We start from the raw sequence: 12,954 nt of genomic DNA on the forward strand, positions 1-12,954 counted from the left end.
TTGGACTACCCCAGGTCCCCATGGGATCCTCATGGGCTTCCCATAAGCCACCTCAGCAGGAGACAGACTGGTTTTGCTTGAAGGGGTAACCCTCATGTGGAACAGGGCCAAGGGGAGGACCTTCAACCAACATAGGCCTGTTTCCTGTTTTAGCTTTGTCAGCTTCCCTGCAGATCCCCTGGTTAATTTTAGTCCATTGTCTGAGCTTATTGTCTCTGGGAGTCTGTAGTGGGGAATTATTGCCCTCAACAATAGTTTTACCACAGTTGAAGCAGTGTTGTCCCTTGTCGGGATTGCCTCAATCCATCTGCTGAAAACACCTACTATTACCAAAACAATACTCATAACATTGTACCCTGAGTAGCTCTATGAAATCTCATTGTAGACAACTGAAAGACCCACCAGGCAAGGGAGTAGTCCCAGAACCGCAAGGCATCCCTTTTCCAGCATTTGTCTTTTTGCAGATCAAGCATGCTTTGGTTCGTTTCTCAGCCATCGTTTTGGGAATCAGGGTGCCACCAGGTTTGTAGCAAAGTGCTGACCATTCCCTCCTTGCCTAGGTGTATACAGTTATGTACATAATCCACCATGATCGGTAAAAGCAAAGAAGCACAAACCTGTCCCACAGTTTGGTATGAACATCAAGGGTGCACCCCCATCTGTGACCCACAGTCTGTGTCCCTCTGCAGGGCTGTCCCCCTGTAAATGATGTATCTCACCCAGGTCTGGCATACCGTCCTCATACTTTTTGTAATGAGATGTTGCTGTGAGCCCAATGAAACCAGGAAAGTGGAGTGTAAGGCTGCTTGATGAAGGGCTTATGCTCGAAACGTCGAATTCTCTATTCCTGAGATGCTGCCTGGCCTGCTGTGCTTTGACCAGCAACACATTTGCAGCTGTGATCTCCAGCATCTGCAGACCTCATTTTTTACTCGAGTCTCAAAGCCTGCACATTCAATCACTTCAGAATCTGTAGCAATCGCTTATCTGGAGCATCGCTGATCTATAGGTGAAATAAAGGAGCTGCCATCCACATAAAAAGTGAATTCCGCATGTTCAAGTGGCAGGCCTGTGGTATTCCGGTCCCAATGAAGTTAATCGGTATTGGCTGAAGGTGCATTGTGATCGCGGGGCAGCTGAACAAACTCAGTTTTTGTATGACCTTTAGAGCACAGCTTGGGATTGTTCTGGCCATCCCAGTAATAAATAAGGGCTCTCCTCATCTGTGTCCTGGTGTCTTCAGACCAATCCATGTTATATGTGTATACCATGTCTGCAGACACTCCTCTTTGAAGCTGTTGTTTAAATCATCATACGTGTGGACTGGTCCCTTTCCGTCACCCTCACCCATTTGTTCCTGCCACTTAGTAACTTCTTCTGGTGACAAGATAATACAATAAAAGGCAAACAGAGCCTGGGTTATTGCATTGTCCATTTGAATTGTACACCCGAATCGCATTGCATTGAGTGAATCGGGCAGGTTTATCTTTCACGATCCGGAGCCTGAATTATTATCATGATCATCTCCTGGGGTTTCCGGGGTACACAGACCCTGATAATTGGTGGCTCATCTTCCTCATGTGCTTGGGGTTCAATAGCAGTCTTATGGGGAGCAGAGTGTTTGGGTGGGTGGGGGAGGTGGGGAGGGTGACATGGAGATGGTGAACTTCAGTGCAAAGGTAACAGGGTGCCACTGGTTTCCTACAACACATCTTAACCCGATCAGTTATACAGAGACTCGGGTACAGCAGCGGGGACAGAGTCATAGGTGGCTCAACAGGAGGCACCGGTGCACTAGGGTAACATCCCCATTCCCTCTCTACCTCGGTATCATTCACTCCCTTCTCAAACACGGTTGGGACGCCAGACCTGAGCTTGGGATCCTGAGAAGTGCTTAGGTTCTCTCTTCAGCTTTGTTGCTTTAGCCCCTCTTGTTTTATTCAGCTTTAGTCTCTTTATGTTGTTTCTCCTATTGCCTTTTTTAAAAAAAAAGTCATTAATACATCCAATTTCAACTTTTAAGAGATGTATTGCCTCCATACTGTCCAGAAATAGTAATGTAAAGAATCCCATCAATTAGATTTTCCAGTCCTAGGCAAGTTTATCGAGTAAAAATAAAAGTGGCTCCTGCAAAGAACCTCTTGTTTCAGTGCCAGTGCTTTGCATGAGGAACACAAAATCTCACTTTCCCTTAATGGTCCCTCACCTGCTGTGCTACCTACATGTTTCCTCATTTTGCCATCACTTCTGTCACCACCTGAACATTAGTCAATGTAGCCATGCTTTAAAGTAACCGTGAGGCTATGACACAGATCACTGACAATGTGGAAACAACTCCCACTCCCACTCTGCTGAGGACATGGAGGTCCTGGGCTTCCTTCACCGCCGCTCCCTCACCACCAGACGCTTGGAGGAAGAACGACTCATCTTCCGCCTCGGAACACTTCAACCCTAGGGCATCAATGTGGACTTCAACAGTTTCCTCATTTCCCCTTCCCCCACCTCACCCAGTTCCAAACTTCCAGCTCAGCACTGTCCCCATGACTTGTCCTACCTGCCTATCTTCTTTTCCACCTATCCACTCCACTCTCTCCCCACCCCCGACCTATCACCTTCATCCCCTCCCCTACTCGTCTATTGTACTCTCTGCTACTTTCTCCCCATCCCCACCCTCCTCTAGCTTATCTCTCCACCCTTCAGGCTCTCTGCCTTTATTCCTGATGAAGGGCTTTTGCCCGAAACATCGATTTTACTGCTCCTCGGATGCTGCCTGAACCGCTGTGCTCTTCCAGCACCACTAATCCAGAATCTGGAAAGGTATAAAGCCTTGCCATTTAATTAATTAACTAACTGTGATAATGTAGTTCAGGATTGTACAAATTGTTTTAAAATATTGAGGAATAAACATATTTAAGGAGAGATGGAAACTGAACAAGTAACTAGACATTGCACTGTGAAATAATAAGAACGAACAAACAGATTCCAAAGTCACAGAAATGATTCAAATCAACTTAGTGTTGTAGATATGAAATTGTAGCAGGATTGTTCAATTCCATGCATATCCCACCCAGCTGACCAAATCACAAGTTGTTTCCTATCGATTAGGAGTTTTGTTAACAGTCTTCAATATAAACTGGAAATTCAGTTAATCAAAATCCAGTGCAATAATGTAGAATGTGCAGTTTCCAACTCTGAACTCCATTATAATTACGCGGTTCTAGTCTTTCAATTTAAATCTCCAAATTGTTTTTTTTTCAAGCAGTTCTGATTAGTCATTGCTCATTTATAATGTCCTAGGCTGTCAAATGACTGTGGCACCAAAATTAAAGTCTTGTCAAATGCCTCGTATGCACAAATAATGACGAACCAAAAGATACAGGTATTTACAACAGTATCTTAATTGTTAAATGGTTTTGTTTTGCAAGATAATGTTGAACTAACATTTCAGTTCTGTAAGCAAACAAGTAAGAAACAAAGAACAAACAACAACACAAAACCCACACAGACAGGACTAAACACTGGCACCCTGGTCAATTATTTTAATGCAATCGCAATCAAAATTGCTAAGTCATAGTTTTAGAATCAATTCACCATTCAAATGAAAGCTTTCACCACACATACCATCATAATCACTCAAAATTTCAAACGGGAGATCCCTTAATTTATATATAAAAATTTATCAAAATGACCAATCTCTCAGAAGGGCCTACAACCCCTTGAACCATTTTCCTGATCAGGTATTTTCACACAGATTGTCCCCTTCCCAACTACATAGAGGGACTGTCCCATTTTACCTTATGACTCCCTGGTCTGCTATTAACAATTTCCACCGGCCATATAATTAGTGCGGGGTGAGAAATTTACCAATCCTGCCCTCTTTCCTTATTATATATTCATTTCCACAGGCCATATCTGAAAGAGGCAGCTCGCTAAACCAACTCCATCAGGCAGTGATGAACACTTCCCTGACCAGGGTCCCCAGTCCTGACCTGTTTCCTACAGGAACAATACAGAGTAGTCAATGTCACCCCACATCAATTCAGAGCAATCTGATAAAACTTTCCTACCATACAACCTGGGTCTGAGCGGTTCGTTCAACCTCTTCAGGTAGCAGTTCCACTAGGCGAGGGACAGATTGTCTGGTTGAACACAAGGAGCAGTCTGGGATAGAATACCCCGGGATGCCCTTACCACACTGTTCTGTTCTGGTCATTATGGGCGACACGGTGGCACAGTGGTTAGCACTGCTGCCTCACAGCGCCTGAGACCTGGGTTCAATTCCCGACTCAGGCGACTGACTGTGTGGAGTTTGCACGTTCTCCCCGTGTCTGTGTGGGTTTCCTCCCACAGTCCAAAGATGTGTGGGTCAGGTGAATTCGCCATGCTAAATTGCCCGTAGTATTAGGTAAGGGGTATGGGTGGGTTGTGCTTCGGTGGGTCGGTGTGGACTTGTTGGGCCGAAGGGCCTGTTTCCACAGTGTAAGTAATCTAATCTAATTCAGACTTTTGTGTCACTCACCCAGCCAAGTGAGATGTTCCCTATGTTGAGGTCAAGTCACGGCATGAAATGTTGATATATATTTTGTTCCACCAATCTGGACGACACAAGTTTCTGTACAATGGTAGATGCTTTATTATTGGACAGCCGGTGAGAGATTCTCAATGTCCCCAAAAGTAGTCTTGTGTCTACACGTGGTGACACTTCTCCATGAATCTCTGCCCTACACACAAAGACAGTATTTTTTACAGGGATTAAACAAAACGTTTATCAGTCACATGGTCAATTGTCATTACATAGTTTAAGAATTTACAAAACCAATGAATGTCGCTGTCCTGTGATAACTTATGAATGGATTACAGGGGCTGATTATTGTATTCTTCATGATCATATGTTGATGGGAAGAGATTAAAACAGCAAGGTTTTACCTGTTCTCAAGGGGGGATTCACAAACCTATGCTAATATCGAGGAGAAGACAATGAGAGCAGGAGGCAGTTGAATAGGGTTGTGACTAAGGCTATCAGTCACAAATAACTCTGTCTGAGGCTGCAGAGGAATCCACATGTGTCTCCCCACTGGACCCATTTTCTGGGATACAGTCAGCCTCTCCCCTACTGAGATGTTCTGTTGATATTGTAAGAGGACAGGCTTCCAATTGGTACTGCAATGAGTCTCTTTGGCAGTGGAATGTTTAACCCTCGAGTCCCCAGTATGTCTTGAAAGAGAAGCAAAACATGGAATTGATCCCTTTGTGGCTTTCTAACATCCTCTTTATCACTTGTTAGGAAGTAATGTTTTGAAGGACATTGAGCGGCTATGTGGAATTTGGACTCAGGAATTGGGGGTAGAACTCTCCTCAGAGGCATGGGAGGATGTTTGGGAGAACATAAGGAAGATTTTGATCTGTAACAATGCAACTGAAGGTACTCCACTGGGCTCATTTGGCACCAGAGCGGCTTGCGAAATTTCAGAGAGGAGCATCCCCACTGTGCCCCAAATGGAACAGATGTTTTACTCATTGCTTGCGGTCATGTCACGAGCTTCGTAGGTATTGGGATGCCATAGTGAGTGTTTGGAAAGTGGTCTTAGTAACTGGGGTTAAGTTGGATCTGGTATCCCTCCTCTTGGGTCTTCCAAATCTCCCCTCTTTGGATGTGCATGGGAAGAAATTGTTCAATATTCTTTCATTCTGTGTGAGGAAGAACATTCTAACGAGCTGGGTATCGGAGAATCCCCCGGGACATTCGGGCTGACGTACATTAGTTATGGAGCACACTTCCTTATGAGTATGGCGCATCAGAAAACAGAATTGTTTTATAGAACATGGCGGCCCTCTCTGAATTATATACATGCAAACTTGTCGCTGTATTGATCAGGGTCTTTGTGTAGTCATAAGGGCTATGTCTGGTGGTCTGGGGGCCCCTCGGGGAAGAATCCTAAACAAATAGGGGTTTGCTTACCAATGCTCCCATGGTGGAGAGCTTCAGTGGGATTGCGTGCGAGTGCAGTCATTTAAATGAATATAACTTAAGTAATTTTTATATAATTTGATTTAATTTAATTTTTTTTCTTATTTGTTGAATTGGAGTTTTTGTAGGTTTTTTTTCTCTCTTTCCTCAGTGGGTAGTGGTTTGTTTTCTGTTATTGTCATTATATTAATTTTGTGAAAAATTTAAAATCTTTTTTCTCAATAAAAATATTTACAAAAAAAATGGTGGCAATGAAGATCAAGAAAAAGGTGGCAATGACAAACATTCCCTGTTTGACCTTAAAGGATTCTGTCATACTGCCAACAGTGAGGACCAACGATTCAGAAAAATTTCACTGGATGGCTAGCCTTTGACAGGGCCTTCCATTGCATTTCCTGAGTGACTGAGTCAAAAGTCTTGGTCAGATCAATGAAGGTCATGTTGAGTGGTTGGTGTTGTTCTGATATTTCTCTTGGAGTTGCTGAGCAGTGAAAACCATCTGCACAGCTCTGCCATTTGGTAAGAACCTTTAAAAATTCTCCCAAGTCCCCTGAAATTCATTTGATCTGAGCAGTTGAAAACCACCACATTCTTCCGGAAGTACCTGTCCATTTCTTCGGCAGTTTCCGTCTTGCCTGTCATTCCATGTGCTTGAGCTGCAGTAATGTACCATCTGATATAAACAGAATGATACATGTATCATAATGATGAATCAGAGACAAGAATGCTACCAAGTGAGTGACTTGGCAATTTTTTCTGAATCAGAAAGATGGGGGATCAAGCCCCGCATCTCAGGAAATTGTATAACGTGTACTCACAGTAATTGTGCTCCTTCAACTGCCTATAGAAGAACTAACGTGATTGCAAGCAGTTCAGAAAAAAAACATGGTACTGTTCAAGGATAATATTTATTATGGATAAGTAAATTTCACCTACAGGTAAACAGTAATGAACTGCTGACATGTAAATCTACTAGTTGAATCTCTCAACCCCTTTTAAAACCTCCCCTATACACAAATGTAGACAGATTATACATACAGGGGTGTTGTGAAACTTGAAAGGGTTCAGAAAAGATTTACAAGGATGTTGCCAGGGTTGGAGGGTTTGAGCTATAGGCAGACACTGAATTGGCTGGGGTTATATTTCCTGGAGTGTCGGAGGCTGAGGGATGACCTTATAGAGGTTTATAAAATCATGAAGAGCATGGATAAGATAAATAGACAAAGTCTCTTCACTGGGGTGGGGGATTACAGAACTGGAGGGAGTAGGTTTAGGGTGAGAGGGGAACGATTTAAAAGGAACCTAATGGGCAGGAATGAGCTGCCAGAGGAAGTGGTGGAGGCTGGTACAATTATAACATTTAAAAGGCATCTGGATTGGTATGTGAGTAGGAAGGGGTTAGAGGCCAAGTGTTGACAAATGGAACTAGATTAATTTAGGATATCTGGTCAGCATAGATGAGTTGGACCAAAGGGTCTGTTTTTGTGCTGTACATCTCTATGACTCTAAGCCACATTGGCTTTCAAGGAGAATTTCCTCAGAGACTGGGAGAAGGTGCATAGCAAGGATTTGGGCGATGATCTTTCCACCAACAGAGAATAGAGAGATTTCTTGGTTGTTCCCACAATCCACTATGTCTCCCTTCTTGAAGATGGGTGGCAATGGCAGTGTCCCTGAGATTGGCAGGGATATGTTACTTGTCCCAGATTTTCAGGAATAGTTAGAACATAGAACATAGAAAAATACAGCACAGTACAGGCCCTTCGGCCCTCGATGTTGCGCCGACCAAAGTCTACCTAACCTACACTAGCCCAATAACCTCCATATGCTTGTCCAATGCCCGCTTAAATGACCATAAAGAGGGAGAGTTCACCACTGCTACTGGCAGGGCATTCCATGAACTCACAACCCGCTGAGTAAAGAATCAACCCCTAATATCTGTCCTATACCTACCACCCCTTAATTTAAAGCTGTGTCCCCTAGTAACAGCTGACTCCATTAACTGAAAAAGGTTCTCAGTGTCCACCCTATCTAAACCCCTAATCATCTTGTACACCTCTATCAAATCTCCCCTAAACCTTCTTTTCTCCAATGAGAACAGCCCCAAGTGCCTCAGCCTTTCCTCATACGATCTTCCTACCATGCCAGGCAACATCCTGGTAAACCTCCTCTGCACTCGTTCCAATGCCTCCACATCCTTCCTATAGTTGATGGAGATGGTGGGTAAGCTCTGCTCCTCCAAGTTTGAAATTCTCCATCTACTGCTGCAGCTTTTCCACTTTTCATGTTTCTATATGATAAAGTCTTTATAATTCGAATCCGACATACCCTCTGTCCAGAGGGATTTGTTTTTTTTTAACCGAGTCACTGCTGTTGTTGACTGTTGGATCTATGATCCTTAATTTTTTTAAGTCAGGAAATATATACAATAAATATCAGTAGAGAAAAATGTGCTAGGGAATCAAATGGGGCAAAAGATCAATAACTCCCCTCTACCTGATCCGAGGATATTAAGGAATGTAATACAAAGATAGCAGATGATCTGGTAGTAATCTTCCAGGAATCCTTAGATTTTGGAAAATTCCCAGATGATTGTAAAATTGCCAAAGTAACACCTTTATTTATGTGCTAATTTGCCTAATGTCTGTATTTTTGTCTTCAATACAATGTATTGATTTAAAGGATGAGAGACAACATTCTGTTGCCAAATAATTTGAACATTCCTTGATTATCAGCAGGATAAACTAACTCTCGACCTCAGGCTTCTATTTTTTCCACCTGTATTGACATCAAAAACTACAACTTGATCAGGTTAAGGATGTGGAATTCCATTTTGTTGTCCAACAAACCAGTCTGCTATGTCACTAAAACAGCCATGCTCTGCCATTGTTCATCATACAGCCTTACCTGAGTAAGGGCTACAGTATTATTTGAAAGAAATTTCTGAACCTCTTACCTATCAGAAGATAATGCTATTCAGGTTTTTAAAAAATAAAATCAACCTCATGTTCCTCATTCCTGGGCACCAGTTGTTAATGGTTCCATTATTTTCACCTCATAGCAAGATTAACCTACTCATTCAAACTTACTGCCAGTTTAATACCTCCATGCAGAGAAATTTCAGACCATTAAAGGGACTGACACTGTCAGCTTTACCAGCTAAAGAAGGGGTCCTGAAATGAAATATCCAGGAATTTTCAAATCAGCATTTCTTTACTCAGGGTAAAATATTTCTGCAGGTATATTTTAGCACAAACTAATTTTTAAGTTTACTATTTTCAGCACTTAGAATCTTAAGAATTTTGAGATATTGTTATCTAGATATAAGTTTGTGATAATCAAAGGATCAAATGACAATCTTCTATACTTGCTTATAAATATGTATTGTAAGAATCAGTTTTAGATTACACTACAGGAATGAATTCCGTATGACAGAATATACACTGCTCAAAGACAATCACCATATATGGACTGTAACTACTACAAGAAATGGAAATATTGGGAGTTGTATTCACTTAATGCTGAGTGGCAATTATATGGTCAATGGTTGTTTTACAATACTCTTATACTTCAAATTTATAGACAATGTTAAGCCCACTGTTGTTTTGGTCCTCCTTAAAATAAGTTAGACAACTCCAATCAGAATGTTATGAATGAAATTGCCCAGGTATCCCACAACACCAAAGCAGACACATCATTACAAACACAAGCTGGTATCAATGTAAAACAGTCCCAACTTTATTACCAAATTGCAATTTGTGAAAAGTTTAATACTAAACATCCTCACTCTAATCCAGTTTGACCCTTAAGTTTACATTACTTGTTGAGTCTCTTGTAGACTTACGCAGTCTCTCTCTCTCTCTCTATGTGGATGGTCAGCTGTTCTCTTCAGAAGGTCCCTACAACATTCAAAAGAGATTGGTCTGCAGGTGGACCTTGTTTTTACACCTTTTTGGATTTTTTTTGCAACTTTCTGTTTGTTTTTTTGTGCAGCAGGACATGGTGCCTTTCTGTGAAGGCCCTCCTTTATTTGGTGGATAAATTGTTAGTTGGATGTCTATCCATGATACCTGTTATCTTTTACCTTATGCTAATGTTATTAGCATCAAAGTTTTACTTGACCAATATACCCAATAAAACTTGCTGTTTGGCCTAGTTAGCAATCTGTGTTTTACCAGCCAAGAGGCTGCTCCACAACCCTAAAAATCCTTGCAAATCAATCAACTTTAGCTTGAAGAAAATTATGCTTATACTCCAGGGTGTTTTTGTTTTGACCTTGAAGGGGGAAGGTTGGTGGTAAACTTGATCTATTTGTGTCCTAAGATGGCTGACTTCTGTGTGTGTGTGTGTGTGTGTGTGTGTGTGTTGGATTCATTTTAAGACTAGTATATCTCTGTGGATTTTGAACAGGCTCTCATTGCTTAATATTTTTTGACAAAAGTTTTATTTTTGATAAATCTTACAACTTTTTGCACAACTGTTTGTATAACATTTCCCTATGAATGCTGTGGTTCACTGTTTACTTTTTTTTGAAGGTCTTTGACTATTTTCAAGCAGTCAGATGTTTAATGTCCATACTACTTTACAATATTTTGTTACTACTTTCCTCGTTCTTATTGCATATAATATTTTTATTTTCATTAGTTCCTTTTAATTAGCACTTTAATTTCATCCTTAAATTGGTCACTTCTTCTAGCGGGAGTTGGGATGATATTTGCTTTGTGCTATAAAAAACAACTTCCATACATGCTTTCAAACACAGGTTCCAAACCAGAAAATGTGCTTGCTATTCTGGCAGGGTCTGAGGTAAAACTCATTCAATAGTTTCATTTATCCCCTTATTTAGTTAAAGTAGATTTCTGCTTTTCCAGGATTGTCAGATGATGGAACAGCAACTCAATTGGATATGGGATGTTGCTCAATTAAGAGAGGGAGAAAGAATCAAAGAATTATTAAGGTTCAGAAGGAGATCAGTCAGCCCGTGCGATGTGCTCTGGCTCTCTGAACATTTTAATTCAGTACCAATCTCCTGCCTTTTCATTGTAACCCTGCACATTGTTTCCATTGAATCCAATGACCTCCTGAATGCTTCAATTGATTCCAGCTCCACCACACTTTCATACCTTAGCTGAAGACGAGTTCTAGAATTTGCTGGAAAATTGTCCATGAGGTGGGAGAGGATGTCCCAGATCAGATGATGGGTTGGAAGGGTTGGAGGGGTTGGAGGGGTTGGGGGGGTGGGGGGGTGGGAGGTGCTTATTCTTGATCTGGTGTTGATGGAAATGGGGTGTACAACAGGAATATGCCATTCAGTCACTTGAGCCAGTGCAACTATTCAATAGGATCATGGCTGATCCAACATTCCTCACATCCACTCTCTGCCTTTTTACTGCAACTGTTGGTTCCCCTACTGATCAAAATCTATTATTTTAGCCTTAAATATACACAAGGACTCTTACCCCAAAGCACTCAGTGGCAAGGAGTTCCAAAGACTCAAACATTCTAACAGAAAGAATCCTTCTTACCTCTGTCTTAACTTGGTGCCCCTTTATTCTGAGATTATGTCCTCTGATCCCAGTTTCCCCACAAGGGGGAAATACTCTCTCTGAATCTACCCTTTCAAGTACTTAAGTGTGATTATCACATTCGTCCAAACTCTGGTGAGTAGACTCCTGACTGTTTAGCATTTATTCATAAGACTCCCTCCACTCTGAGATCTTCCTAGTAAACCTTCTCTGAACTGTTTCCAATGACATGATATTTTTCCTGAAACACGGGTACCAAAACTGGTCACAGTACTCCAGATTTATCACACCAGCGCCTTGTACAATTTCAGTAAGACTTCTCTACTGTTATATTCCAACTCACTGAAATAATGGCAATCATTCCTTTCTGATTACTTGCCACACCTGAACGCTAGCTTTCGATGTTACATGCACAAGTACCCCCAAGTCCCTTTGTGTTTCAGCTTTCTGCAAATACTCCTGTTGTTTTGTTCTCTGAACCAAAATGAACAACTTCATTTTCCCACATTATACTCCATTTGCCAACTTATTGCCACTTACTTCACCTATCCATATCTCCCTATAAACTGTATCCCTCTCACAACCTCTTTTTCATCTATTTTTGAGTCAAGGGAAAAATAACCCCTTATCCCCAATTTGTTGTTTCCTCCCCATTAGCCATTTCTTTATCCATGCCAGTAAGCTATGTCCAACACTGCAAGCTCTTATGATTTAAGCTTTCATCAGGTGCCTTGTCAAATGCCTTCTGGAAGTCCAAATACAACACATCTACTAGTTACCTCTATCCACTCTGGTTGAGCTTTCCTCAAACATGTATAATGAATGAGTCAGACATGATTTCCCATTCATGAAATCATGTTGACTACTTAATTAGATTAGGATTTTCTAAATGTGCTTCTACTACTTCCTGAATAATTGATTCCAACAGGCAAGGTGGCTTAGTGGTTAGCACTGTTGCCTCACAGCGCCAGGGACCAGGGTTCAATTCCTGACTTGGAGGATCTGTGTGGAGTGTGCACATTCTCCCCGTGTCTGTGTGGGTCCCCTCTGGGTGCTCTTGTTTCCTTCCACAGTTCAAAGATGTGCAGATTATGTGAATTGGCTATGCTAAATTGCCGGGTAAAAAATGAGGTCTGCAGATGCTGGAGATCACAGCTGAAAATGTGTTGCTGGTTAAAGCACAGCAGGTCAGGCAGCATCCAACGAATAGGAAATTCAACGTTTCGGGCATAAGCCCTTCATCAGGAATGAGGAGAGTGTGCCAAGCAGGCTAAGATAAAAGGTAGGGAGGAGGGACTTGGGGGAGGGGCGATGGAGATGTGATAGGTGGAAGGAGGTCAAGGTGAGGGTGATAGGCCGGAGTGGGGTGGGGGCGGAGAGGTCAGGAAGAAGATTGCAGGTTAGGAGGGCGGTGCTGAGTTGAGGGAACCGACTGAGACAAGGTGGGGGGAGGGGAAATGA

Source organism: Hemiscyllium ocellatum, chromosome 1 (genome assembly GCF_020745735.1).
Source record: "Hemiscyllium ocellatum isolate sHemOce1 chromosome 1, sHemOce1.pat.X.cur, whole genome shotgun sequence".
Lineage (NCBI taxonomy): Eukaryota > Metazoa > Chordata > Chondrichthyes > Orectolobiformes > Hemiscylliidae > Hemiscyllium > Hemiscyllium ocellatum.